This window comes from Prionailurus viverrinus, chromosome A1 (genome assembly GCF_022837055.1).
Source record: "Prionailurus viverrinus isolate Anna chromosome A1, UM_Priviv_1.0, whole genome shotgun sequence".
Classification (NCBI taxonomy): Eukaryota; Metazoa; Chordata; class Mammalia; order Carnivora; family Felidae; genus Prionailurus; species Prionailurus viverrinus.
In genome coordinates, this window is record NC_062561.1 from 148,680,455 (window position 1) to 148,706,547 (window position 26,093).

The 26,093-nt window shown below is 33.6% G+C and overlaps 1 long non-coding RNA gene across 1 annotated transcript; it reads right to left on the reverse strand.

Moving 5' to 3' along the window:
* Positions 1–18,324: 18,324 nt before the first annotated feature.
* On the reverse strand, positions 18,325–25,342 carry LOC125160302 (uncharacterized). Its single transcript, XR_007150204.1, has 3 exons — positions 25,291–25,342; positions 24,386–24,456; positions 18,325–18,387 (listed from the first exon to the last, which is right to left on the reverse strand). It is a non-coding gene; the product is annotated as an uncharacterized LOC125160302 (long non-coding RNA).
* Positions 25,343–26,093: the final 751 nt, after the last annotated feature.

The window sequence follows — 26,093 nt, forward strand, 5'->3', positions numbered from 1 at the left end:
AACATTTTTAAAATGTTTATTTATTATTCTGAGAGAGAGAGAGAGACAGACCATGAGCAGGGGAGGGGCAGAGAGAGAGGGAGACACAGATTCTGAAACAGTCTTTAGGCTCGGAGCTGTCAGTGCACAGCTGGACTTGGGGCTCGAACTCATGGACTGCAAGATTATGACCTGAGCTGAAGTCAGATGCTTCACTGACTGAGCCATCCACTCACCCCTACTTATTTTTATATATCAGATAGGAGAACTTATTTTTAAATATAATGTTAGGAGAACAAAAGCATTTTCTATCAAATGTGGCCAACTTTTTTAAACTTCTGTCATGAATAAAGTGCTATGAAAATAGGTTTGTTTCATGGTGCTCCTGGTTTTTTTCCTAATTAAAATTTATTACAGAAATAATATATAACCAAGGATGATTTATTCCACTTAAAATATTCAATATGGCCTTAACATTACAAAATGTACGTCCTTATCAAGTATGAGTCCACCAAATGTGATTTCAAAGAGAGCAAACGATTTCATTAAACAAGATACCACTATGGGGCGCCTGGTGGCTCAGTCGGTTGAGTGTCCGACTTCAGCTCAGGTCACGATCTTGCGGTCCGTGAGTTCGAGCCCCGCGTCGGGCTCTGGGCTGATGGCTCAGAGCCTGGAGCCTGCTTCCGATTCTGTGTCTCCCTCTCTCTCTGCTCCTCCCCCGTTCATGCTCTGTCTCTCTCTGTCTCAAAAGTAAATAAAAACTGTTAAAAAAAAATACCACTGAATGTCTACCATCTAATTCAATACAAATTTGATGACAAGTGTCTCTTTCAAAGTTGTTTTTCCAATATTTTTAATTGTGCATATGTCATAAAAATGAGGTCCCCAAATGATAAAACAAAAACTATTAGAATAAACAAAGTAATACAGATGAATTAAATAAACTATATTGTGATTGCTAAAATATAAGCTAAAATATGGTTATCCTATTTTCTAAGCCTCTGGAAAAAACATTAACATAACAAAACACAAAACAGCAACAATAACGTCCTAGCATTCCTTTCTTATAGGAAAACTTGTTGATTTTCCTGCTGAATTGATATACAGTATTTACTTCTGTTGCTGACTCCAGCACTTTGTTCCATCTCATTAATTCAAGGAGTAAGAAACATCAAGGAACATCAGGAACATCATTAATCCAAAGACCATTTCTGGCCATGCCTAAGTGAAGCTATTAAAGATATTTCAAGATCTGACTAAAATAGTTATTAAAAAGCCTAACCACTATGTCTCAATTTATTTTCCTAGATAATTGTTACATCTTTGTTTTGGGTCATGGATTGATACATGTCTTTGGTTTCACTTGCTGCATTATTTTCAGGCCAAGGTGAAAAGAAAATCTAAGTCACAATCAAAACTACAAAAAATCTCAAGCTAAGTTTTAGAATTTTCCCATATCATAATACAGTTCTCGTAGAAGGTATGGTTTACTTAGAATCATTAGACACTCTGGTGTATGATCATCTTTCATAGTCTGTATTAAGCAGAAGGTTCAGTTGTTATTCTATGTTTTGTTTAAGAACTGTAATTATATATCACTACCTGATTAAGAAGTTCAACGGTGCATTACAGGTACATATATGGGAAAGCAGCATGAGCTTTCTGAATTGATTTTTATTTAAATGCATACTACTTTGGGTTTAGTATAATTTTACCACCCATTTATAATTTTACATTTAAAAGTGTGATTATTTCATTAATCTCTGTTTCCCCACAAGACTGATAGCCTCATGGTGACAGTGACCTTATCTATTTCTCCACCCTAGCCCAGATAACCTAATCCCTGCTATACAGTTAATAGTTGATGAATGTTTGATTTAAAAAATTAAATTAATCAAATACACTGATAGCATAATAATAAAATGTATAAATTGTTTTATTCTGGATTTTTTTCTGTCCATATTAATGATTAATTTAATTTTAAATGGTGGCATGGGAAGATACATACCTGCATTGATGCACGTAACCCCCATACACTCTCTCTCTCTCTCTCTCTCTCTCTCTCACACACACACACACACACACACACTTTTTTTTTTCTAAATTACCAGACATGGAAAGAGTTTAAAGTAACTAAGTCTGACATAATGATTATTTTCCCTCCAGTTATTCAAATACATTGACATCAGATCCAAATGTATTCATTTTTTACTTTTAGATTTTTAAATAGTCATTTTTCTATTTATTTCTTTTTATATGACTCAAGGGACAAGGATTTCTAGGGAATTGCCCAGAACTACATAAACTATGTCTCTAAACTAGCCAGGATTTAAAAATTTTTTTTTTATTTTTGGTTGATACTAGTTAATCATCCCCATTAAAATGGGGTGGATGCTTTTATTCCTAAACTGAGATCCTACACTTTCAGTCTGTTTTATCTTCTCTCTTAGTAATTCTTAGAGCAATTGTAATTATCATCTTGTGTTTTCCCAAACCTTCATCATAAAACTCACTGAAGCTCACTTCCCACTTAGCACTGTATAGACCCAGAATCCGTAATACGGTTCATGGATCCATCCTGCTCTGCATCAAAGCCATCAAAGGCACTTTGAATCTAGAGGCAGCATGCTATAGAAGAAAGAGAAACACCAACTACAGTTGTTACAAAACTTAGAGTTCATTTCCAGTTTTGGCCTTCAGAAGCTGTTTAAGCATGTGTATTCTGCTAATGTTTCTGATCTTGGGATTTCTTATCTGCAAATGGTGATCATTCTATATTAACCAAGTTAATAGCACTTACCTTATTAATAATTATAAGCTACATATATGTAAGTTACCCAGAGAAGTCAGTTTCTGGCTACAACATTAGCATGACTAATTATTAGCTGAATTCAACAAAAGTATAATGTCATCTGGGAAGGAAGCCATTGAAAAGAACATAAGGAATATTACAAAAACAAATTTTACTGGGTCAAAATTTTCTAAGGGATTATTCTGGTTATAAAAATGTCACCATAGCACAACTTCGCATTAGATTTCCTTATTTAACAACAAGGCCGGACTGAGTTTCTGCACTCTTCTGGAAGGCAAGAGACTTCCAGTTATTTCTAATCATACTCGTACACATTTTCATATTAACCTAAAAATATTTTAATAAAATTACAGAGTGGAAGAAATTATCTAGAACACCTAGTTCTAAACTTTTTTAAAACAAAACAATTGATATAGAGGGTAATTATGACTTTCTCATGGTTTCTTAATACCAAACAGAGAGAATAAATGTCAAAACTCTTCATTCCTTCTAGCATACTGGCTCTGATCTCACTGATTTGCTAAGGTCCAGTTCCTTTCCATTCTCCAATTCCTGTTAAATTAAAACTAATTCTACCACCAAAAGAATCTCCTGCAAAATTACACCGACTGGGTCTTTTCCAAGTTCAGAATCGTGCAATGGAAGTACCTATATTTCTATCTAGTTCTTGTGTTTTATGATTAATCATGACATTTGCATAACCTCTGTATTTGTTCTGCACCACTGAGGAAAAGACAGAGAAAGAAAGCATGAGTGGTTAGTGACTGCTAGAGTACTTTGCCCATAGCCTGTGGTATGAAAGGACAGGAGTGGGTTTAAAGTTCTTGGAAATAAAGAGTCAGAAATCCAAAAGTGAGTAGAGACTTCAGAATTTGCCAGCAGATCCCACTAGGTTAGTATTTATAATCCAATCTGCTGGAGTTTATGAAGCAGAAGAGTGAAAAATGTGAGACTCTGCTTGAGGCTGAAAACAAAAGAAGAGTGCCTCATTCTGACTTATGAGACTTATAGGCCAATAAATCTAACATGAGAAATACCATCCTTTAAAAATGAATACATGTTCATCTGTGATTTTGATCTCTAAAATTGATCTTGTTTTGAGAAATAGATTTGAAACGTTGAGCCACTCAGGTTTGCTTACATTCTCTACACTATATTTATTTGATGCTGGATAGTGTAAAATGATCATCAAACTACTCATCAAATCTAACAGACGTTAAATATTGAAAGACAACTTCACCTGGCATGGACATGTTACTGAAATGATTCTACAATATGGATGCTATATCATGCTTGAGGGGCACTCTTCAGAAACATAGAACTCTTTAGAAACCCTTTTCTTTATATAAAGAATGACCAAGCTCAAGTGCAAGATGAGAATGGGATGACACAGAAATTTGTGATCGCTTCTGCATTCCTAGTTTAAAATTTCAATGATACATTCTTATACTTAATAAATTATATTAAAGGAAAATGAAATATTTAAAACTCATGATTTCCTAAATATTTAGCTACATTTTACTACTGTATACACTCTTGGAGTTATTTACATCTATTGTATCAGTGGGGTGAAAATAGTATGTAAGGGTGGGTTACTACTGAATATCTCTTCTCAGATATGTTCAGAGATGTTGGAGTCATGAAATTGGTCCTAGCTGGTAGGGTCTACAACACAGAAATTGTCAAATACTATAAATCAGTGATTGACTTATTGACTGATTATTGTCCCTTTTTTAGTAAAAGGCGAAAGATTTATGTGATCTGAAGAGAAACGAGAGTATTATTGTCCCTTTTTAAAAAAATATGATAAGGAAAATACAGTAATGAAGGTAAAACTTTAAATTATGCTGTGTCTGCAGTTGTTATGTTGTGAATAGCACAAAACATTTAGAACATTTTCTTCTAGTATTCAAAAACTATCACCTAAGTTACCAAAGAAGTCACTCTTGCCATTGACTAGTGAGAGAAGTTCAAACATAGAATGTGTCTTCTTTGTTTCACTTTTGTCTTACTCTGGAACATAAACAAAAATATCAACCAGGATTAATATCAGAATTATACTTGTCAATGATGTAAGTGACTATTCTGCTGTACCAGATAGTAATTAAACATTTATTCATGACTTTGAGACACTACCCTTAATAACAGAATTGTTAAATAGTAGACTTTGGAAGAAATGAGAATTCAATTTAGAGTTATAAGTATGCAGAATTCTTGATAAAGAAATTGTTTTACATGTCCCTCATAGTAGAAAGCTTTTTAATAACTTAATATATGTATGTATACACATGTTTTTTTTTCTCTCAAAGACCCAGTTTCAAAATTTTGTCAGCTCAAAGAGAAAGTCTTGATATCACATAGAATGATTTCTGATGAGTTTTGGTGTCTACCTGGAACTATTACAAAGTTTTGAACAGATGACAGGCAAGATCTAATGTTTAAAAGAATCGTTCTCTGATATTGTATTGAGAATAGACCTAGTATCAGTGACCCCTAATTTTTAGATAGAGGCCCATGACTTAGGATAAAATTACGTTTCCTAGACAATGCTTGCGCTAAGCTGGGCCCATGTGATTGAACTCTGGCTAACAGGTTGTGGGTGAAAGTAATGGGCACAGCCTCCGGATTACTTAAAGGAGAAGTATATTATGTTTCTTGTCTACATATGAGGACACTGAGATAGGTCAACTGAAGTATCTTGTCCAATGTCATACAATCAGTAAACAAGAAACCTGCATCTCAAACTCAGGTGGCTTCTTTCTAGAATCTGTTTGAAGCCACTATATTAAAGGGCCTTATAGTATGTGATGTTTTTTCACACCAGTATGTGTCAGATGGTGGTTTAAAATTACTAGAGGATTTATATTTCCAGTATATATTTTAAGCAGTCAATACAATTTCATTGAAGTCAAGATGGGTTGGGTCACCTGGGTGGCTCAGTCAATTAAGTTTCCGATTCTTGATTTCTGCTCAGGTCATGATCTCATGGTCATGGGATCAAGTCCCACATTAGGCTCCACGCGGAGTATGAAGCCTGCTTAAGATTCTCTCTCCCTCTCCCTCTGACCCTCTCTTCAGCTCACACTCTATCTCTCTCTCTCAAAATAAATAAACATTTTTAAAAAGTCAAGATGGGTTGGGGAGATGGACAGATGGATGCCTTGGTCTGTGGATCAGAGGCTGCTTCAAGATATGCAGCATTGTCTTGTAACTCACCGCTTGCATATCATTTCAGGTAAAATAAATTTAATCTGTATGATTGTGGTTGTGTATTTGTAGATACACACACATATACACATGTACACATACATGTATGTGTACATGTGTATATGTGTGTGTATCTATGTATCAGTGATAAACTTAAAAATTTCAAAAATATATGCCTAAATGACGATTTTTAGTTTAGCCTACAGTTAGTTTATGTAATTTTAATTCAGCATCATAGACACTATTATTCTAAGTCTTAAGAATGTGATCACTCAGAAATCATAAGAGCATAATCTAGTTTGGCTTTATTTCTGAGAAAATAAAAAGGCATGTTTGGAACCATTAAGTGATTTAAAAACTACCAATGTGCACAGTTATTTACCTCCAAAACACAACAAACTAGAAGCAAACATGGATTTTGACTTCTTGAATGATAAATAAGGGTCTCTGAATTTCAACATCTTTGCATTTGCTTTCTGTAGCCTCAGCATAATCACTGCCAACAATTTCAAAATATGAAATATTTCAAAGAACTTTATACAAAGCCTGTCAATAATTTAATTTGCAGATAAGATGAAACCAGGAGAGCAGCAAAAATTGACAACATACCCGAAAGAACACTATATTATTATAAAATGCCAAAGTCTGAACCTAAAAAAGCATGTTAGGAGAAAGTTTTCAAATTACTGGGGCTATCATACTTTAATTTATTTTAGTGTGGACTTCTCTGTTGTCACAAATGATATGAGTGGGTAGACATTGCTTGACAAGCCTGTCTTAGCATCAGAACGGCTATGAAGAATAGGTCATATCAAAGAGAATGTTATTGAAGACACCCTCTTTTGTAAAACTTCAAATTGGATGGAGAAATTTGAGGGAAGAAGAGTTCAATATTTCTCTGAAGCACTGAAAACTGTTTTTATTGAATCACCGGAAAAGGAGAGCACAGACTCTGTGAAATATAGCCATGGTAAAATGTGTGAATTCCTGTGGAAGGTGGAAAGCAATTTTCACAAGATTGGACTGTGAGGGTGTAAAGTTTAAAGAAGTTGCTTCTACAGCTAGATCCCAGTTCTCCAGTAGAAGAATACCCTCCCCTCCACCCATAGTGAAATAGTAGCACTGGAACTAGTAAAATTTGATGTGGTAAAGTGTCCCTTTTGAGTTTACAAGGAATAAGTTCTTCAAGAAAGAGTAACACTTGAGGATCTTAAAATACCTGTAATATAAGACTCTATTGCAGGATGCTGTGTGGGTTCAAATGCAGAATGCTACCTAAAGATGCAAAAGCCAATTGCCTTAGTAATTGCTGCAGCTGAATCATAAAGTGTACTTTCTTGACATTTCTTACTAAATGGTCTGAATAAATGTAAATGACTGTGAGACTCTAAGTTTAGTCCTATACACAAGTGCAGATGAAATGAAAAAAAAATCATTTACTAAATTTTGTTGAACTCAGTTCATACTTCCATCTGTGGGTACTGAACTCAAGTAGAAAATGTAGGCCATGCTTTTAAAACAATTACCTTTGTCCAGGGCAGCGTTTTAGATTTCATTTTAGCACTAGGATTTCAAATGAAGTAGCTCAGAGCCCACAGAAGTGAGCATGAGGAAAACATTCAGGGATGCTGTCTTTACAGGTAACTTCACGTTGAGTGATGTATTTCTTTTTATGACTTTACATGTAACTTGGCTTGTGACTTTCTTTTTAGAAAGTTATCACAGAAATTATAAATGCAAAAACCTTTTTATTCTTCTCTCACAAGAACATAAACTGATGTAAACATGCATGTGTCTGAACACATATACACACATATATAATTTGGGAAGAAGGCCACAAAAGAATAAATTAAAACCCAAATTATTCATTCTAATGAAAACAAAATAAAACTCAAAGTACCAACTTTAAGCAGTATTGGGTTAATTTCTCTCACGAAAAGAAGACAGATGTAGAAAATTCAGTTTTAATACAGTAGATTCACTTCTTAGGATCTAGGTCTTTTCCTTTTCTTATTTTGCTATCTTTGGCATGTGACTTTAATTTTTACGGTGTAAAGCTGGCCATTCTACTTCCAGAGATGTGATCGCCAATCCAGGCAAAAAAAAAAAAAAAAAAAAAAAAGTGGGGAAGGTAAATGGCAGGGGGTGGGAGGTGGTCCCCTGATTCCATCCACTTTTCAAGTGATTTCTGGGAGCCCCACCAAGCAATTTCTGGTTATGCTTTTTCCTTTTAAAACTGGATCCTTGGCTATCCTAGTTACAAAGAGTAGCGAAAGGTTAATGTGTTACCATTTTACATTGTTATAACGAAGGAGGCCCAGGGACACCCAATCTTTGTATAGCCAATCATCATGCCTGCCAGAGTAAATCCATAACTCAAATACTTCAACGTTATGGAAGTGTTTCATCACTTATTTCTAGACCAGTGAAACAAACTGTTTAATATTAGTTTTGCCAATATACTATAATTCAGATATTGGATAATAAAATTAAATGAAAGGAAAAAAATAAAGACATTTCTTATATTTAGAGACACTCTCATTCTCAAAGGCATTTGTAACAAGAAGTTAATATACATCATATAAAATGACTGTAATATACTTTTTGAAAGTCCAAAAAACAGTATTTTGGTTGATTATTTCAGTAATTCTGGTTAAATTACCAGAATTTAGGCTAAAGAAGATTCTTAGCTGTTATTACTAAAAAACTTTAAAAAGTTCTCTAATTTCTTTGTTGTGATTGAAACCATTAAATATTTAACAGTGCAGAAAATATTAAATGATGTTCTATATTTCTGCCAATATAGTTCATGGCTGAAAGTTCCTACTTGTGGAGCTCTCTAAAAACAGGTAATTTCAAAATCCCTCTCCCAATAACTCAGAATAATTACCAGAGCCTTGAATTTTCTCTGAGACACCCTGGATCACAAATATTAACACCCCTGCTAGCATTTACTATGTTTAGTGTCATTCAAAGTCTACAAACTGAAGAAACGGGCAGTATTTTCTGTTTTCTTCATCTGCCTTTTTTCTTAATAAACTGAACATATTATGTGAAATGTCATGGAAAAAAGTTTAGTGAACATGGCTAACTTTGTAATAAAAAACAACAACAACTTTTGATAACCTCTGTTAGATTTGATGGAAAAATATCCTGTAAACTGCTACGCACAGGGCAGGGGAGAGGTTTGTGTTGCTCCTGGGAAGGCATGGGTAGGTACATGAGAATAAAAATAAAAGACTTTGAGAGAAATTGGATACCTTAGGCCTTGAGGTGGGTGTTGGGTCCTGTCAATTACAACTCAAGTTTAGAAACACTTGAGTGGGATTCTTGTGAAAATTGGACGAGGGAGTTGAATTTTGTACACAATAGTTAAGGGAGAGGAAGAGAAAACTACTAAAGGCAGCAGAATCCAAATGTGCAAGAAACCCTCAGCTTGTATTTGCATAATATAGACTTGAAGAAAATTGAGTTTGAAAGTTGAGACTGTTTTCCTTTAGTAGTAAATAAATTGCATGTTCTTGATCTGAACATAGCACAATTTTAAATAGAAGCAAAGGGTTTTTGTTCAGAGTTCTTTGATTAAATGAAACAAATTAAACAGGCTGACTTGTAGCCCATTATAGAACCTAGATTTCCAAGGGCTTTAGTCTGCTGGAAAGTAAGGAAAGGTAATTCTCTTAATTGAATGTATGTATATATATTCATGGGCTGAATAACAGCCCCTCCAAAAACGCTTATGTCCTAATCCCTGGAACCTGTGAATATGTTACTTTACATAATTTTATTAATGTGATTCAATTAAGGATCTTATGACAATAAGATTATCCTAGATTATCCATCCAGGTGGGGCCAACATAATTATGGGTTCTTAGAAAAGGGAGTTTGGGTGACTCAGTTGGTTCAGGGTCTGACTCTTGATTTTGGCTCAGGTCATCATCTCACCAACATGAGACTGAGCCACGGGGTTGGGCTAAGTGGGGAGCGCAGAGCCTGTTTGGTATTTTCTCTCTTTCCCTTTCTCTCTGCCCCTCCTCCACTCATTTTCTCTCTCCCTCTCTCTCACAAAATAAATAAATGAGGTTTAAAAAAACTAAGAGGGAAGTTGGAAAAACAGAGTCAGACAAGAAGATTTGAAGATGGAAGCAGAGGGTGGAGATAAGAGAAGATGCTATACTGTTGGCCTTGAAGATGGAGGAAGGGGCCACAAGCTTAGGAATGTGGGCATTTCCAGAAGCTAGAAAAACAAGGAAATTGATTTCCTCCTGGAGCTTCCAGAAAGAATACAGTCCTACCAACACCTGGTAGACTTATGACCTCCCGAATGGGAAGATAATAAATTGGTGTTGTTTTAAGACACTAAGTTTGCAGTAATTATTATAGTAGCAATAGGAAACCAATACACATAATATTTTGAGACTACCATTAATTTCTGTGTTTGGCACATCTAAGATTGGAAGATTTATTTTCCTTCCAACTCTACGTGAACCTGAATTGCATAGCACTTAAATGAAAGGTTTTCTTACTACTCTAACATATTTCCCTCCTTCAACACATGACCTTATTGTCAAGGTGTGGCCCATCGTTAGCATTTTCTTTCAGGAAAAATTGAATCTTTTCTTAATTCCTATTTTTGTTTTCTCTCATAACTACCACAGGTATTTCATTGTTACTGCTACTGGGCATGGGTCTTTAGAAAGTATTATTCCATTTTTTATGAGCAAGCCAAATACAGGTTTATTGTACTCTAAAGGTCAGTGCACAATTACTGGGGTCACTAATTGACTTTAATTTTTTATGGGATTTTCAGAAACTTGTAGTATATGTTCAGTCTGCATTTGCTATAAAATGATTTAACAATTGGCAGTATTTCAAAAGTCTTAACGAAAACACTGCCTGGACAAAAAGCACTGGTGAACTATAAATGTTTCATCAAGGCTAGGTTTCACCTAGGCTATGATGAGGAAATCCTATGTTGTAGAACAACTCTATGATAGGAATCAACTAAAAGCAAAGGAACAGTATATGTGACTGAAACCTACGGGGGAAAAAAAAGATGCTTTGATGATTTTACTTCTGTCATTTGTCTATTTTTAAATAAACTGAAAATATAACAGAGGAACTATACCAGTATAATTTAATGTACTACACTGTATAGTTTATTGATGGAATATAGAAGTAGCAAAATTACATTACTTCAAAACTTATTCTATGAAATTAGTTCAATTTCTGCTACTTCTATCCATAATTTGTATTATTTCTGCACAACAGCTTTTGTTTATGATTTATAGACTTCAGGAGGTTTTCTATTTAAAAAAAAATTTTAAGACAAAATATCTACATTGAGTGAGAATCCAGATATTCCTGAAGACCCGTGGAATTACTCCACTACTGTTCTTAACATATTTGCTTCCATGTTACAGTGAACATAAAGAAGCAAATTTATCAAAGAGTAATCTTTTAGCTTCCTTACAACAATGTCTAAATTGTTCAAATGGCTAAAAAAACTTCATAGTTCCGGTATGTCTCTCTACACATGGTTTTCCTTGGGTATTACATTTGGTGTTTAATTTCATTTGCTATTTCATTAATGAGGTGAAATTAATTTCACTTAGGCAATATTTCCATATTATGCCTGGGTATTTGATCAATAAACCATATATTTATTTCAATGTTATATATTGATTATATATTTTATGTATATGTAAACATAGGAGTCTATGTGTATATACATAATTTTATATAAGTCTATGTGGCATTAACATTTTGTGTTCCAAAATTTCTAAGTCTACAGGTCATATGTTTATATAAGCAAACTCATACATTTACAAATATGCTATTCAGTAATGAACTGAAGTCTATTAAAATATATATTGCAATAATTTCTAAACAATAATCTCTAGTTAATAATTTCAATTATAGAGATTAAGTTAGATAATTAGTGTTAATGATATTTTTAGCTACTTATTCAGTAATATAGAGATTATAAAATTCAAATAGTCTATATTTATGGGGGCCAGAACCACCTTAGTACTCCACTACAAGCCCAGTAAACTCTCAGTAGCAAGAATAAACTCTACCTTTTTTGACAGGAAGCAAGCAGAATGCACTTTTCCATTCCTTGGAGAGATAAACTGAATTAGGTACATGCAGTATTATGGTATAAACCAAGGTAAAGTGGGTAATGGAGTTTATATTAGCAACTGCACAAATGAAGTATGTCTACCTGGTCATGAACAAGAAATTGCTCATGAAAATATACAAGAAATGATACTTCTTTGAACTTATTTGTAATTTGAAAATAATTTTATTTATATCACCACATTTAATATTCAACAACAGCCCTGTGAAGTAGATGCTTTTATCTGGCTTCATGGAGAAGTTGTGCATTTTTCCAGTTCATTGGTCCATTAATTGGAGACGTATAGACTATTATGCTGGTAGTAAATGCACTGTTCTTTCTGGCCATATGTATGATTTATTGGAAGCTGGATTTTCTTTTACTTGGGACTTTCCTTCATATCAGCCACATACGAACCAGAAATTGACTTTTTCCTTAGGCCTAAAAATAATTATGTAGGCCTATTGAAAAGTTGGGGGTCTAAATGCTGAGACACTATTCTCTTTGCAAAGTTTGTGTAGGATCTCTTTCAAAGGATCTCTACTAGTGAATTCACTAGTGTGAATCCTCTGTGTGAGTGTATACAACAAAACCAAATGAACCATGACAAAGTACTTCATATTGGAATGGTTTGTTGAGGGCTAACAATAAGATCTCTCCAGATGTGCTTAGCCAAATTGTATACTAACTTAGACCACCATTAAAATGTCATCAGAAAACTCTCTATTCTATGGTGATGTTTTTGCTTGGAGTCATGAAGATAAAAGCCTAAAATGCATTTTTCAGGCAGATATGTAATTAATTTTATTAAACAAATCATATGAAATGTATTAATACAATATAGGGACACAGAAAATATTTGTTCTCTCTTCTGTTTCTCTGTGCCCATTGTTTCTCTCTGTATCATTGTTCATTTTGTGTGTCAGCTTGACTGAGCCACAGTCTCCAGATTAAACATTATTTCTGCGAGTGTCTGAGAGTGGCATCATCCAATCACTTGATGGTCTCAATATAACAAAAAGCAGACAAAAGGAGAACTGTTTTCTTTCTTGCTTATTTGAGTTGGGACATTGGTATTCTGCTTTTGGACTAGAATTTATACCATCCTCTCCCATAATTCTTAGATTTTCAGGCATAAACTGAATTATACCACTAGCTTTTCTGGTCTCCAGCTTGCAAATGCTAGATCATGGGACTATTCATATCTACTTATCATGTATGTATGTACATATGTATGTATGTATGTATGTGTCTATCTATCTCCTAGTGACTGTTCCTGAGTCTTTTTTTCAAAGTTTTAGCTGAGATAATCAGATTGGCCCAACCTCTTATACACTCTTAGTACATTTTAGTATGGCCAACCTGTGGGGTTGTGCTGTGGCTCATTGTTCAGCCAATAGTGACAGTGAAAACAGATTCTTTGAGAAGAGGCATCAGAATGACAGGTAAGATACAATTATATAACATACGTAAAAAAGCTATTTACTGCCACTAAGCTCTAGAATAGAATATGTCAAAGAGAAACTAAATTTACCAAAGGGAAATCATGTTTATAAATTAATAATATATTCATGAATAATTAATGATCTGAAAAGGATATTACACACTTATTAGAGTTAGTAGGATGAAGAAGGATTCAAAGATCCATTTGACAACATGTTCTACATAGAATACAGTATTCAACTGATAAATACAGTTATTGTGTTTGACCTTAGACAAGAACCTAAGACTGTATATACCCATGTGTTATGAAATTGAAGTACAGTTGAACATTTTTTTGTTTTCCTCCTGTATTTTGTGGTGGAGCTCTGTAAAGGGCAATTTTCTCAGGAATTGTGTACTTAATATTACACAGATTGTGGAAGAAAAATTGCAATGCGTGTACAAAAATTGGGCATCATTAGGCCATAGTGTGACTAAAATAAATTTTTAAGTTTGAGAATTATTCTTTTCTATGACTTACATAGGCTCCATATAAATTGTTTCTTTTTCTTCATGATCTTTTTTCTAGGAAAAGTCATATATTATGTCCAAAGCAAACTCTTCCATTAGTGATGATATCTTCCCACACACAATGAACCAAATGCAGATAAGGCAATTCACAAATACTGTTATTCTTAACAATTTAAATGGATTATCACAAATTCACTTCAATTTTATTTTTATGGTTGTGAAATAAATTATTGGGGTCTACCTAAAATAGATATAACCTTTCTCTCACTGACACTAAAGTGAATCACTTGTAATTATCCTACAATGATTACTTCTATAATGTATTGCAACAATTCCAGAAAAGTGACAAAAAGAACCCACGAATTTAAAACATTCCATAAACTTTTATGCATAAAACATCCACTAATTTTGAAAATTATGTAGAAAAAAGTAAACTGGACAAAACGTATAGGACACAGGCAAGCATATGGTTAAAATAAATCATGTATCCAGCCCTATGATTTTTATTATGCAAAAATATATGTTTTATAGTACAACAAAATATATAGGCAGTTGGGGCAGGGGGTAATTTCCTTACCAGCATTGTTTTTCTTTTCCCATTCTTCTTTTTCTCTCAAATTTTTATAGCACCAAATAATAATAACATTAGAAGTTGACATATTAGCCCGTAACCCTAAATTAGCAATCCCTTGATTGCTAATCACAGTTTTTTTTCCTGCATGCACCTAAATTTCATGTAAATTTCATGTAGCTGAAATATTGTATCTCCCATTTTTATTGTATCATAAGCCATGTCATTAGACCAGATGACTGAAAGAATGATAATGCTTTTAGTTAGGAGGCAATGCAATGAATCACCAGGAAACTGGTGGCAGATGTATCTTTCCAAGAAATAACGATGGAGGGCCAAAGAATACAAAAACTTTTGTACCGAAGTGAAGTAAGTTGAGGAAGTTCAAACTGGGGCACTTTAAATGATCTCGGTCATCTTGTTAGACCTGTGCCAAGGGAATTACTCATTTAAGGAACATCATTCCTTTAAGGTTATTTACTCATATTACATCCATTGCACACTAATAGGGGATGGAAGAAATAAAACATGTATATGACTCAAGTTTTCTTTCTTCTTTTCTTTTCTTTGCTTTTTTTTAGGAGATTATATTCTCTTGCTGAGGCAGCAAAATACATACTATGCACAGACAAAAATAGCATATCATATTTTTGACAGATGTGTTATCTGGTTACCTGAAATCAAATTCTGATGCTAAAACTTAGTAAATAAATTATATTAGACAATACGTGTTTTTCTGGTGGCCAGTTTTATTATCTGAACAATGGAATAATAAGTTTTCTATAACTTAATGCCTTATCTAAATCTTCTGAAGAATCCCATAGGAGTACGTCTAATTATTATTCTCATTTCTACAGATAACAAACCAAGAACCAGAGAGAGGATGAAAAATATGCCAAAAGTTACATGGTTTATAAGCTGGGGTTGGAATAATACCTGTATATTTCTAGGACCCACGCTCTTATCTTCTACATTATGTTCCCTTTGACTATTCTCTTTGGCTACTTGCCTCAGGGTCAGATGCAATAAATGAAATCACTTTATAAATAGTAAATTTTTTATAATGTTAGTTATTATTATAACTTTCTACATATTCTTAATGGATACTATTTGAAAGGCTTACATGATACTTTTATTAAACTAGCATTTCAAAATTTAAACCGCCATAACATTACTGGAGTCATGGTTTCACTTTTTTGGTCAGGTTTTTAGAAATGTATTGTTAGAGATAGCTTCAGTACTATAGACATGGCTCTATAAAAACTTTAGGTCCTTTTTTTCTCAAACTGTTCCAGATAAATTCTAATATCAAAAATATGAGTATCATGATTTTCTTTCACACATATTGCCAGAATATTTTCCAAAATAGCTGCAAAAATTTACATCACCTCCTATGTTTAAATGTGCTAGCTTCATCACATTCTCATCAACATTACATACTACATAATTTTTAATATTTTTAAAATAGGATTTATATTCTAAGATTGTTTTGTTTTAATTTCTTTCACTATTACATGCATATTTAATTATATTATATGTTTGTGGTATGTTTTGTCAAGTCATACTCACACAAATATATTTGTTCTTTATTCATTATAAATATTAATTTTCTCATATTTGAGGTTAACATATTGGATGACAGTTGTTTCTTTTACTTCATTCTTTTCCACTCTGCAAAAAAAAAAAATTAAAGTTGTTATCCGAAGCTGCCAAAATAGGTGGAAACTAGTCTAAGTACTTTTGGGTCACTGTTTGTATGATTTAGTACATGGACTCATTTTAATCATATATCCCAATATATAATTAGGCAAGAAGCTGTGAGGACTCAATTCACACGTGAGATAATATCCGTGCCCAAGCCACAAAGAGTTGAAATGACTGAAATGTCAATTTACCTATGTCTAAATAACTTGTTTTTATGCACAGTGAGATTCCCATTAAATCCTTTTCCTAAAAGAAGTTAGATTTCGGCACAACAATTTCCTGCTGCTTTTTCATATGGCTCACTTTCCTCTATCATTATATTTGAAACTGCATCATTACTGTTGCAGAACATGAACTTATGATATGTGATGATGCTTTGAGGTAGAAGCACCGCAAATGAGAGTTGAAAGTCGTAATACTTCCTTATCCTTGTCTTCAGTTTGGGGATTGAAGACATTCTTTCTCTTTTCCCCTCTGTTTGTGTGTGGCTATAAAAGACCTTTGTGGTTTTGGCTTGGATCTTTATTTTTTTCCCCAATATAATTGAAAATACTATATTTTCATTTCTATTTCATTTCCAAGGCTTCTCTGTGCTGTAAAAATTCAGGGTTAAATTTTAGGTTGTATAAAGAACTTTTTCATAGACAACAGAATGAAATAATATAAGTATTTTACATGACAAACAGTCAGCAATTTCTTCATAGCTTTCCTGAGAGGAAGGAGCATTTCCATAAAGGGAGAAATACTAGGGAAAATTTCAATAAAGGCCATATCAGAAAGTAAAATTGATATCTATAATAAATCACCTCCTGTACTCCGGTGCCAAACAATGTCTTGACTAGACCTAGAAGGATTATTACCAGAGTGCTTTGGTGTATAATAATTTTGGTATTTTTTCCTCTATATATAGCTCTAAAATCTTACTAGTATTTGAAGTTGACTCCATATTTTTCCTTCTGTAAAAGATATTGCAGTCTGGGATTTTTAAAAGTCAAATAAGGAAGATTTCATCTTTGAATTTACAAAAATTGACCAAAAAAAACAATAAAATTATTAGCTATTTGGCATGAAAACAACTTTCATCGCAAGATTATATTTTTAAACTTCCATGTAACAGGTTAGTAGAAGTACAACTTTCTCATCTTACAGCTATTGGAACAGCTAACATATACTGAGTGGTTTCAAAGAAACATACTTATAATTAGCAATTAATACTACCTGGGTTTTTGTAACCTAATAAGGAGTGAAATCAGTTTTTATAAACTAAAGGAATTAAATTTAGACATATGTGAAGGACATTTAGACTAGATTGTTATCAATTATAACATTATAATCTAAATCAATCTGGTAACAGATTATTCCACACTGCTATTACTAATATCATTTATAGATGTAAAAAAATGAAGCTTAAATAGACTAATTAATTTGGACAAGATCATAGGACTTGTAAGTGGCAGGTTAGAATTGAAATTCTGATCTATCTGACTCCAGGACTCAGGACCTTTTGGCTGCTAATTTTGTACCCAAGACTTCATTTGTCTATGTAAATTCCTTCTATGATCACAAAGGTATTTTGTTCTTCATCTTTAACAATGTGTACCTAATCTTTTAGGTCATAGTACCCTTGCTATTTAACAAATGTAACAATAATAACAATGATATACCCACATAACTATTCATTAGAATCTGTGGTAAATGTTTTAAAGCAATTATTATTATTATTATTATTATTATTTTGGTACTAAAAGCTGCCTTATTGTTTACATTTTAAACAAAAGGTACCCAAGATTTAGAGAGGTGAAAGTCCCAGAACAATTTTACACAAGAGGAAATGTTAGAGCTGGGATGCAAATTTAGTTCAGGCTCTGCAAAGCCCAAGCAGGCCTTAACTACAGGGATATGGTTTTCCTCACCTTCTTCTCAGTTGCTTAGATGAGTCTCCTTTCTCAGTCTAATGATGTATGTTATCATTTCTGCAATCACAGTATATCCCGATACATGGCTTAAATTCTGTTTACAAGAGGCTATATTACAGGGCTGTAAAAAGTATGAGTCAGGTTAGAGGCAGGCAGAACTGGGGTCAAATTCCATCTTCCACGTTAGCTAAATATTCACTAAAGGTAGAATAATTGTCTTGCCTAATTTCTTCATTTGTAAAAGGAAATCATAATGGTAATTAAATTCTGGGTTTGATTATTAACTAAGATAATACATACAAAATTCAAGGATAGTGACTGCGGCCTAGTAAGATTTGTATTATGATGCTTTATTTCTTTTCACCCCACATTTACTTCTCACATGTGTCTCTCCCTCTTTTCCAAGGACAGCAACTTCCATTCCTTATTTCAGACAATTGGCCTTGAGACTAATACAGTTATAATAACCTAAATATATGTTGGGTTACTTTCAGTACTCGTATGGATACTGGACATATATGCTTCTTTTGGGAGTCAAACTAGTCTGTGTGTGTGTGTGTGTGTGTGTGTGTGCCTGTGTGTATATTCTTGTGCTTTGGGAGAATGTTGGCTGTTATATTAATTTTGTTTTAATATTAATTTAGTTTAACTGTCACAACAACTATCACTTACCAAGTGCTGATAAATTGCTAATCTCTGTGCTGAAAGTTTGTTCTTGGCTATTTGCTATTATTCTACATAAAACTTTGACAGGCAGGTACAATTATTATTCCCACTTTCTAGATGAAGAAATATAAGCTTAGAAATGTTAAGTAATTCTTCTAAGGTCTCATAGCTCCTAGGTAATAGATCCCAGATTCAAAGTGAGACCCTCTAAGACTTTATTATTACTACTACAAAATACACATGCTCATTTGTACATCATGGTGTATTTAATTTTAGATTCTACACTTAAGCTTTTAGCCTTCAAATATTCCGGCAGTGTAGCTAGTGAGAAAATAGAGTCATCATTATCCTGAACATTTAGGGTAACACAGACAAGGCCACTTTACCTATGAGAAGCATCAGAGGGCTTTCAGGTATTTATCACCTTTTCCTGATCTAAAAGAGAAGTGGCTAATTAAATTAACCACATTGCTTACCCTTGTCCAGTTTACTTGCTATAATTTAAAACTAGCCCATTTTGATATCAAGACAAGCCACAGCCAAATCCATTTTCAAATGGTATTTTCCCGTTTGGCTAATTTTAACTATCTGATTCAGTGAGAAAATTAAATACGTAATGTTTCCTTCTTAGAGGTTGAATATATAATTAATATAGATATGGGTAAGTAAGAATTATTAAAGACACCTTAATGTATTCTCTTCATCTATCACTTGATATTTGCATGGGTCAGATAAGTGCACTGATGTTGACATTTCCACATTTTTTTTCCAATCTTACACACAGATTTCAGAAATTAAATTTATAATACTTGTATGGGAACTTCAATTGACATTAAAAAATTAATTCTCCAAGATGTTCTCTTTTTTTCAGGAGAGTTAGTAACTATTTTACCTTATTTAAATGAAAGTTACATGTCTGAAAGCATCACCAATATGAAGCAGAGTGAACTCCACTGATATTATAGGTCACCTACATAGACATTCAATTTTATGTGTGAAGGCTAAAGATGAGATAATTCATTCAAAGATGTATATTTGGAAAATGGCCCAAGTGAGATGTCTACAAATTAAACATTTGGCAAAATTCCTTAGATAAATGGAAAAGGTCATTTTGAAATTTTCATTTGGTGGATTTTAACAGCTGCACTATAAACTGTAATTGCAATTTAAACAACCTCTGATGCCACTCCAGAAAGATCTTAACCTTCTCAACCTGTCACCCCTCAATGCTTGCAAGTAAGACACAAATATAATTTTATGAGCTGCTGGAGAAATTTCCCAATTATTACTTGACTCCACAGTTATTGTTACATGTAACTGACACAAAAGTTAAACATGATCCATGATTCTGTGAAGAAAAAAAACATAATACTTGAGTGTGTAATTCCAAATGTATTCATAGAAGAGTCAGAAAATAAACATATTTGATCATTAAAAAATAATCTTTTCAGACTGATTCTGTATGGGTGGTTTGTTTGTTTATTTATTTTTATATTTACATCCAAATTAGTTAGCATATAGTGAAACAATGATTTCAGGAGTAGATTCCTTAATGCCCCTTACCCATTTAGCCCATCTCCCCCTCCCACAACCCTTCCAACAACCCTCAGTTTGTTCTCCATATTTATGAGTCTCTTCTGTTTTGTCCCCCTCCCTATTTTTATATTATTTTTGTTTCCCCTCCCTAATGTTCATGTTTTGTCTCTTAAAGTCCCCATTTGAGTGAAGTCATATGATTTTTGTCTTTATCTGACTAATTTCACTTAGCATAATACCCTCTAGTTCCATCCACATAGTTGCAAATGGCAAGATTTCATTCTTTTGATTGCCGAGTAATACTCCATTGTATATATACACCACATTTTCTTTATCCATTCACCCACCGATGGACACAGAAAACACAAATAATCCAGTGAAGAAATGGGCAAAAGACATGAATAGACACTTCTCCAAGGAAGACATCCAGATGGCCAACTGACAGATGAAAAAATGCTCAACATCACTCATCATCCGGGAAATACAAATCAAAACCACAATGAGATACCACCTCACACCTGTCAGAATGGCTAACATTAACAACTCAGGCAACAATAGATGTTGGCAAGGATGTGAAGAAAGAGGATCTTTTTTGCATTGTTGGTGGCAATGCAAGCTGGTGCAGCCACTCTGGAAAACAGTATGGAGGTTCCTCAAAAAACTAAAAATAGAACTACCCTACGACCCCGCAATTACACTACTAGGTATTTATCCACGGGATACAGGTATGTTGTTTCAAAGGGACACATAAACCCCCATGTTTATAGCAGCACTATCAACAATGGTTGTTTTTTTTTTTTGATTTTTTAATATTTATTTATTTTTAAGAATGAGAGAGGCAGAGCATGATCAGGGGAGGGCAGAGAGAGAGGGAGACACAGAATCCAAAGCAGGTTCCAGGCTATGAGCTGTCAGCATGGAGCCCAACGTGGGGCTCAAACTCCTGGAATGTGAGATCATGACCTGAGCCAAAGTCAGACGCCTAACCGACTGAGCCACCCAGGTACCCCTATGGTTGGAGTTAAATACACTGAAGATGGCAGTATATATTTTCAGGATCGATTTAGCCTACCTGAAAATATTATATATTTCAACAATTTTATAGCAAGGTTATAACTTTTGGTAAAATAAGGTTTATAATATTATATTCATTTTTCATTGGGAAATTCAGACACATTCTTTTGGAAAGAACTTAGTAAATCACATTCAAAACTGTGAAAGCCATAATAAATAAAAATGATGAAGGGTGATTTTTAAAATATAGCACTAATGACATTTAAAATGTGTCAAAAGAAAATCATAGAAATAACAGAAATCTTTAAACAGCTATTGGATTACTCAGTGGGATAGGAGGATGTAGAAGTAGTAGGTCCTTACACCCTTATTTCACAATTTGGCTAATTTCAAATTTTTAAGTATCGTAATAATTTATACCATTATGGTCTCTTTTCTCCTATTCATTTCATGAAGTTATTTTCTCTTTCAAAAAACCTTGGTCATCAACAGATACCAGAGTGTGTGCCTACTGAAAAGATTTTTTTCAAAAGAAAAATAGTGTGGCAACACTTTCCACACTGAGTTTTCTGCTAATTTGAGGTATGTTCCATCTGCATTACTCTAGATAATTAGTGTGGAGCCTTGTGCTAAAACTCTTTTGGAAAATAACAAATACAAATGAATACCAAGGAAATTCAGCAAAAGTTTTTCTCTGTCATTAAGAAATAAATCATAACAAATCAACCTGTTATAAAACAAGAGTTTTTTGAGTCAGATATTAACACCTAATATAAAGTTGTCTTTTTCAGTGATTTAGATTTTTAAATGAATACTGCATATAATGAATCGAATGTTCAAAGAAATGGTGTTCTCTTCTAATTTGAAATTTCTAACATAAAAATTAAACAGTGCCATGTATATTTCCTTATCTTTCATTTATCCTTGCCTTGTAATGTTTTCCTTAGATTAGCATAAACAAATCAATGAAATTTTAGAGAAGACACTGAAAATCTCTACTGTATTATTATACACATTCAATAGTCATTTTTTTATTTCTTTTCAATGTTTATTCATTTTTGAGAGAGAGAGTGTGAGCGGGGGAGAGGCAGAGAAAGAGGGAGACCAGCATCTGAAGTAGACTCCAGGCTCTGCACTGTCAGCACAGAGCCGGATGCGGGGCTGGAACTCCAGAACCGTGAGATCATGACCTGAGCCAATGTCAGATGCTTACCTGACTGAGCCACCCAGGCGTCCCTCATTATTTATTAATTTATAAATAAACTTAAAAAAAAACCTAACATTTACCTTGAACTTTAGTGTTTTTATGTGCTTTCACATAAATTGCTACTTCATTTACATTATAATGGTAGTTTCACTAGTGATTCTTACCTTTAACATATGGGGAAACTAAGACTCAAACATTTTAAGGAAATTTTAAATACTCAATATTCAATATTAGTGAAACAAATTTAGAACTCAAATCTTGATCATTGAACCTCATATATTGGTCTGTTTTATCATGCTGCTGAAGGGTGTTAGTATATGTCACTCCAAAATATGCCACTTTGGTATGAAGGTTATTTTGATCTAAAGGCACTTGCAAAACAGCAAGTACAAAACACTGGGCCTCCTCTTTCCTTCCTGAAGGCAGGAGAGGAAACTTCCACATGAAATATGTCCTCTCTTTAACAGAGAAGAAGAATGTCCTAAGAGATGGGGAGCCCAGGGTGAGAAAATTCTGTACAGATATTGTCAAAAAACGACTTTTATCTTTCTTTAGTGTCGCCATATATTTTGGTTAATTTTCCACAATTGCTTCTCTTTGTTCAGCTTAATATATAAGCACTTAGGTTTTGCCACTTCTTTGAACTTTCACTTCCTTAATGAAGACTCCCGTGTCATGTAAAATCTATATTAAATAAATTTGTATGATTTTCGTTTGTTAGTCTTTTGTTACAGAGCCCCAGCTGAGACCTAACATGGGTAGAGGAAAGATTTTTTTTCTCCCCTATACCACTCAAGACATTTTTAAGAAAACATTAATTATTTTCCCTGATTAGATCTCTATAGAAAACCAATAAAATTATAAATGGAGTTTAAACTGAACCAGAAATAGTTCTGTATATGGAAGAAGAATTTGGATAATTAAAGTTAATAAATTATGACAGGGAAAATAAACACAAGCATATGCAATTAAACTAGTGCCACTGAGGACCATATCAGCTATCTGACAGAAATCGCATATGCATGTTATTTATGTAGATGGATAAAATGACAGCACAACATAAGAACTGTGTCACTCTAATCTCAAGTCTCATGAATACAATTATTCCTTAAAGGAAGAAATTATTTTAGTTTACGAAAGGATGAAAAAAATGACCCACAGAAAGATAAAGAAAACCAAATATTCTTCCCAAGTCAAAATTCTCAGCTTGTGTAGGGACTTTAGTTTAATAGCAGTGCCTACTCTCTGGTGCACTCTGAAGGGATGAGCCAAACCCTTAGAAATGTTACATTTTTGACATTTCATTAACCATAGATCTTTCTTTTATTTTCAATAGAGCCACGTTAAAGTTGCAGATCCCATGGCACAGGTGCCCTAGTCAAGTATCTCCTTTGTCAATAACACAACTTCTAATTAGATGTGGTCTAGCAATTTCGTATGAGATATGGAGATTAAACCATGTATTTTTTAACCAAATTAGGTAAACATCAAAGGTTTTTGAAATTCATTTCAAGACAAGAGATTAGCTTATTCAGCCTCTCCCTGCCTATTACAGCTTCATGGGAGGCTTACCTGGTAGTACCATGGAATGTTCCTATAACTCAAAGTTCTATAAGCTTTTAGATACTCAGTGAGATGTGTTGACTTGATTCAGAGCTCCATAGGGTATACAACTACATATATTTTTAATACTTACCAGTGAGTGTGCAAAACAGGGCCCTTAGACACTAAGAGCCTGCCTTGGCCACTTCCAATTATTTAGGCTCCCTGGTAATTTGAAAGAAAACAAAGTGTAAAACCATAGTCACAAAAAATGTTAATATTTTACATTTGACTAGCTCAACCATAAAACACACAAAATACAATGACTTAAATGTAACAACATTACATTTAAGGTTCTTTTTTGAATGTGAAATTTAGGCCAAATGTACTTTTTGTTTTCTCCATAAAATTAGCCTTGATATAACAGTCCTAACCTCATTAGGGGTGTGTGGAAAAACCAAAGTTTGAGTTTAAAACTTTTGGAAAAACCAAACCGTAGTTTCTCAAATAAACATTTTTAAAAGAATACTCAATTAAATATAGGTATTATAGTTAACAGTAGAGTGTGTGTGTGTGGGTGGTAAATATTGGCTCTGTTATTTGTTAGCTGTATAAACTTATGTTTTGTTTCCTCTTTTGTATAACGCGAATAATAGTATTACTTATTTTATGGGGTTGTTGTAAAGACTAAATGATTTACTATGTATGAAGTGCTTCAGAGAATTCCTTGGCACATATGCATATATATATTTCTTGTTAAATAAATAACAAAAAAAGCATTGTATATTATGTTAGTCAACTTCTGTAACAAACACCCCCCAAATCTCAGTGGTTCAAATTAATAGAATTTTGTTTATAACAATATCATGTGAGTTTGGAGGCTCCATAGAAAAATCATACTCAAGGGAGTCAAATAGCATAATAGTTCACTTCTGTGGTTCTCTCATCCTGGTGTGCCTCTCAGGCATCCTCTGCATTCAGCTGGTTGACACATACATGAAGAGAGCATATGGAGGCTTACTTAGTGTGTTTTACGAGAGGTATGCAATTTCTACTCACACTAGACCTTAATGGCATGGCTCTGTCCAAGTGGAAGAAGGCTGGGAACTGGCAGTCTTTCTGTAAACACAGGACAAGGAAACATGGTTGATTTATGTCTGATGAACCAGGAACATAAATAATAAATGTCACATAAAGATTTTATCCAAAAGAGTTTGAAAAAACTCAGCCCCAAGGTACTCAAAGTTTATAAAGAATCTCAAATGAATTTTTGCCTTCCACATTCTTTTTTATTCCAATAAAGATGCAGGAGTCAGACTTATAAAGATGGGGAGTAAGATTGGCAATTAGGTATCTTTTAAATCAATTGGAAATTATTGTTAGTTTGACCATGTAAATACAATAGCTCTAGTGTATTTATGAAGTCTGTTTTTCTTTTGGACAGATCTAGTTCCTTCCCTCCCCCCACCTATTTTTGGTTTGTTTGTTTTTTATGACCCTACAAACCAATTTCTCTAAATATTTTATCTCTATTTTAGAGATAAAATAGCTCATTTTATCTCTAAATATTTCTGAAAGGCATCCGTTTCCCTCCATCTCTTTGGGATAACTTGAGATCAAATTATCATTTTTTCTTGTCTGGACTATCACATTGACTTCTGAACTGCTCTCACAGTATCTACCTTTGCTTCCTTCCAATTTATTCACTGCAGCCATTTGGTTTTATCCCCTAAATCTTTTTATAACCAGCCCATGTATTTAAGTCTGCTCCACAAAATTCTAATGTAACTGACCCACGTTTCCTTTGGTGTCACTCTTTATCTGACCTCTACCACACCAGTCATCCTTCACTTCCAGGACAT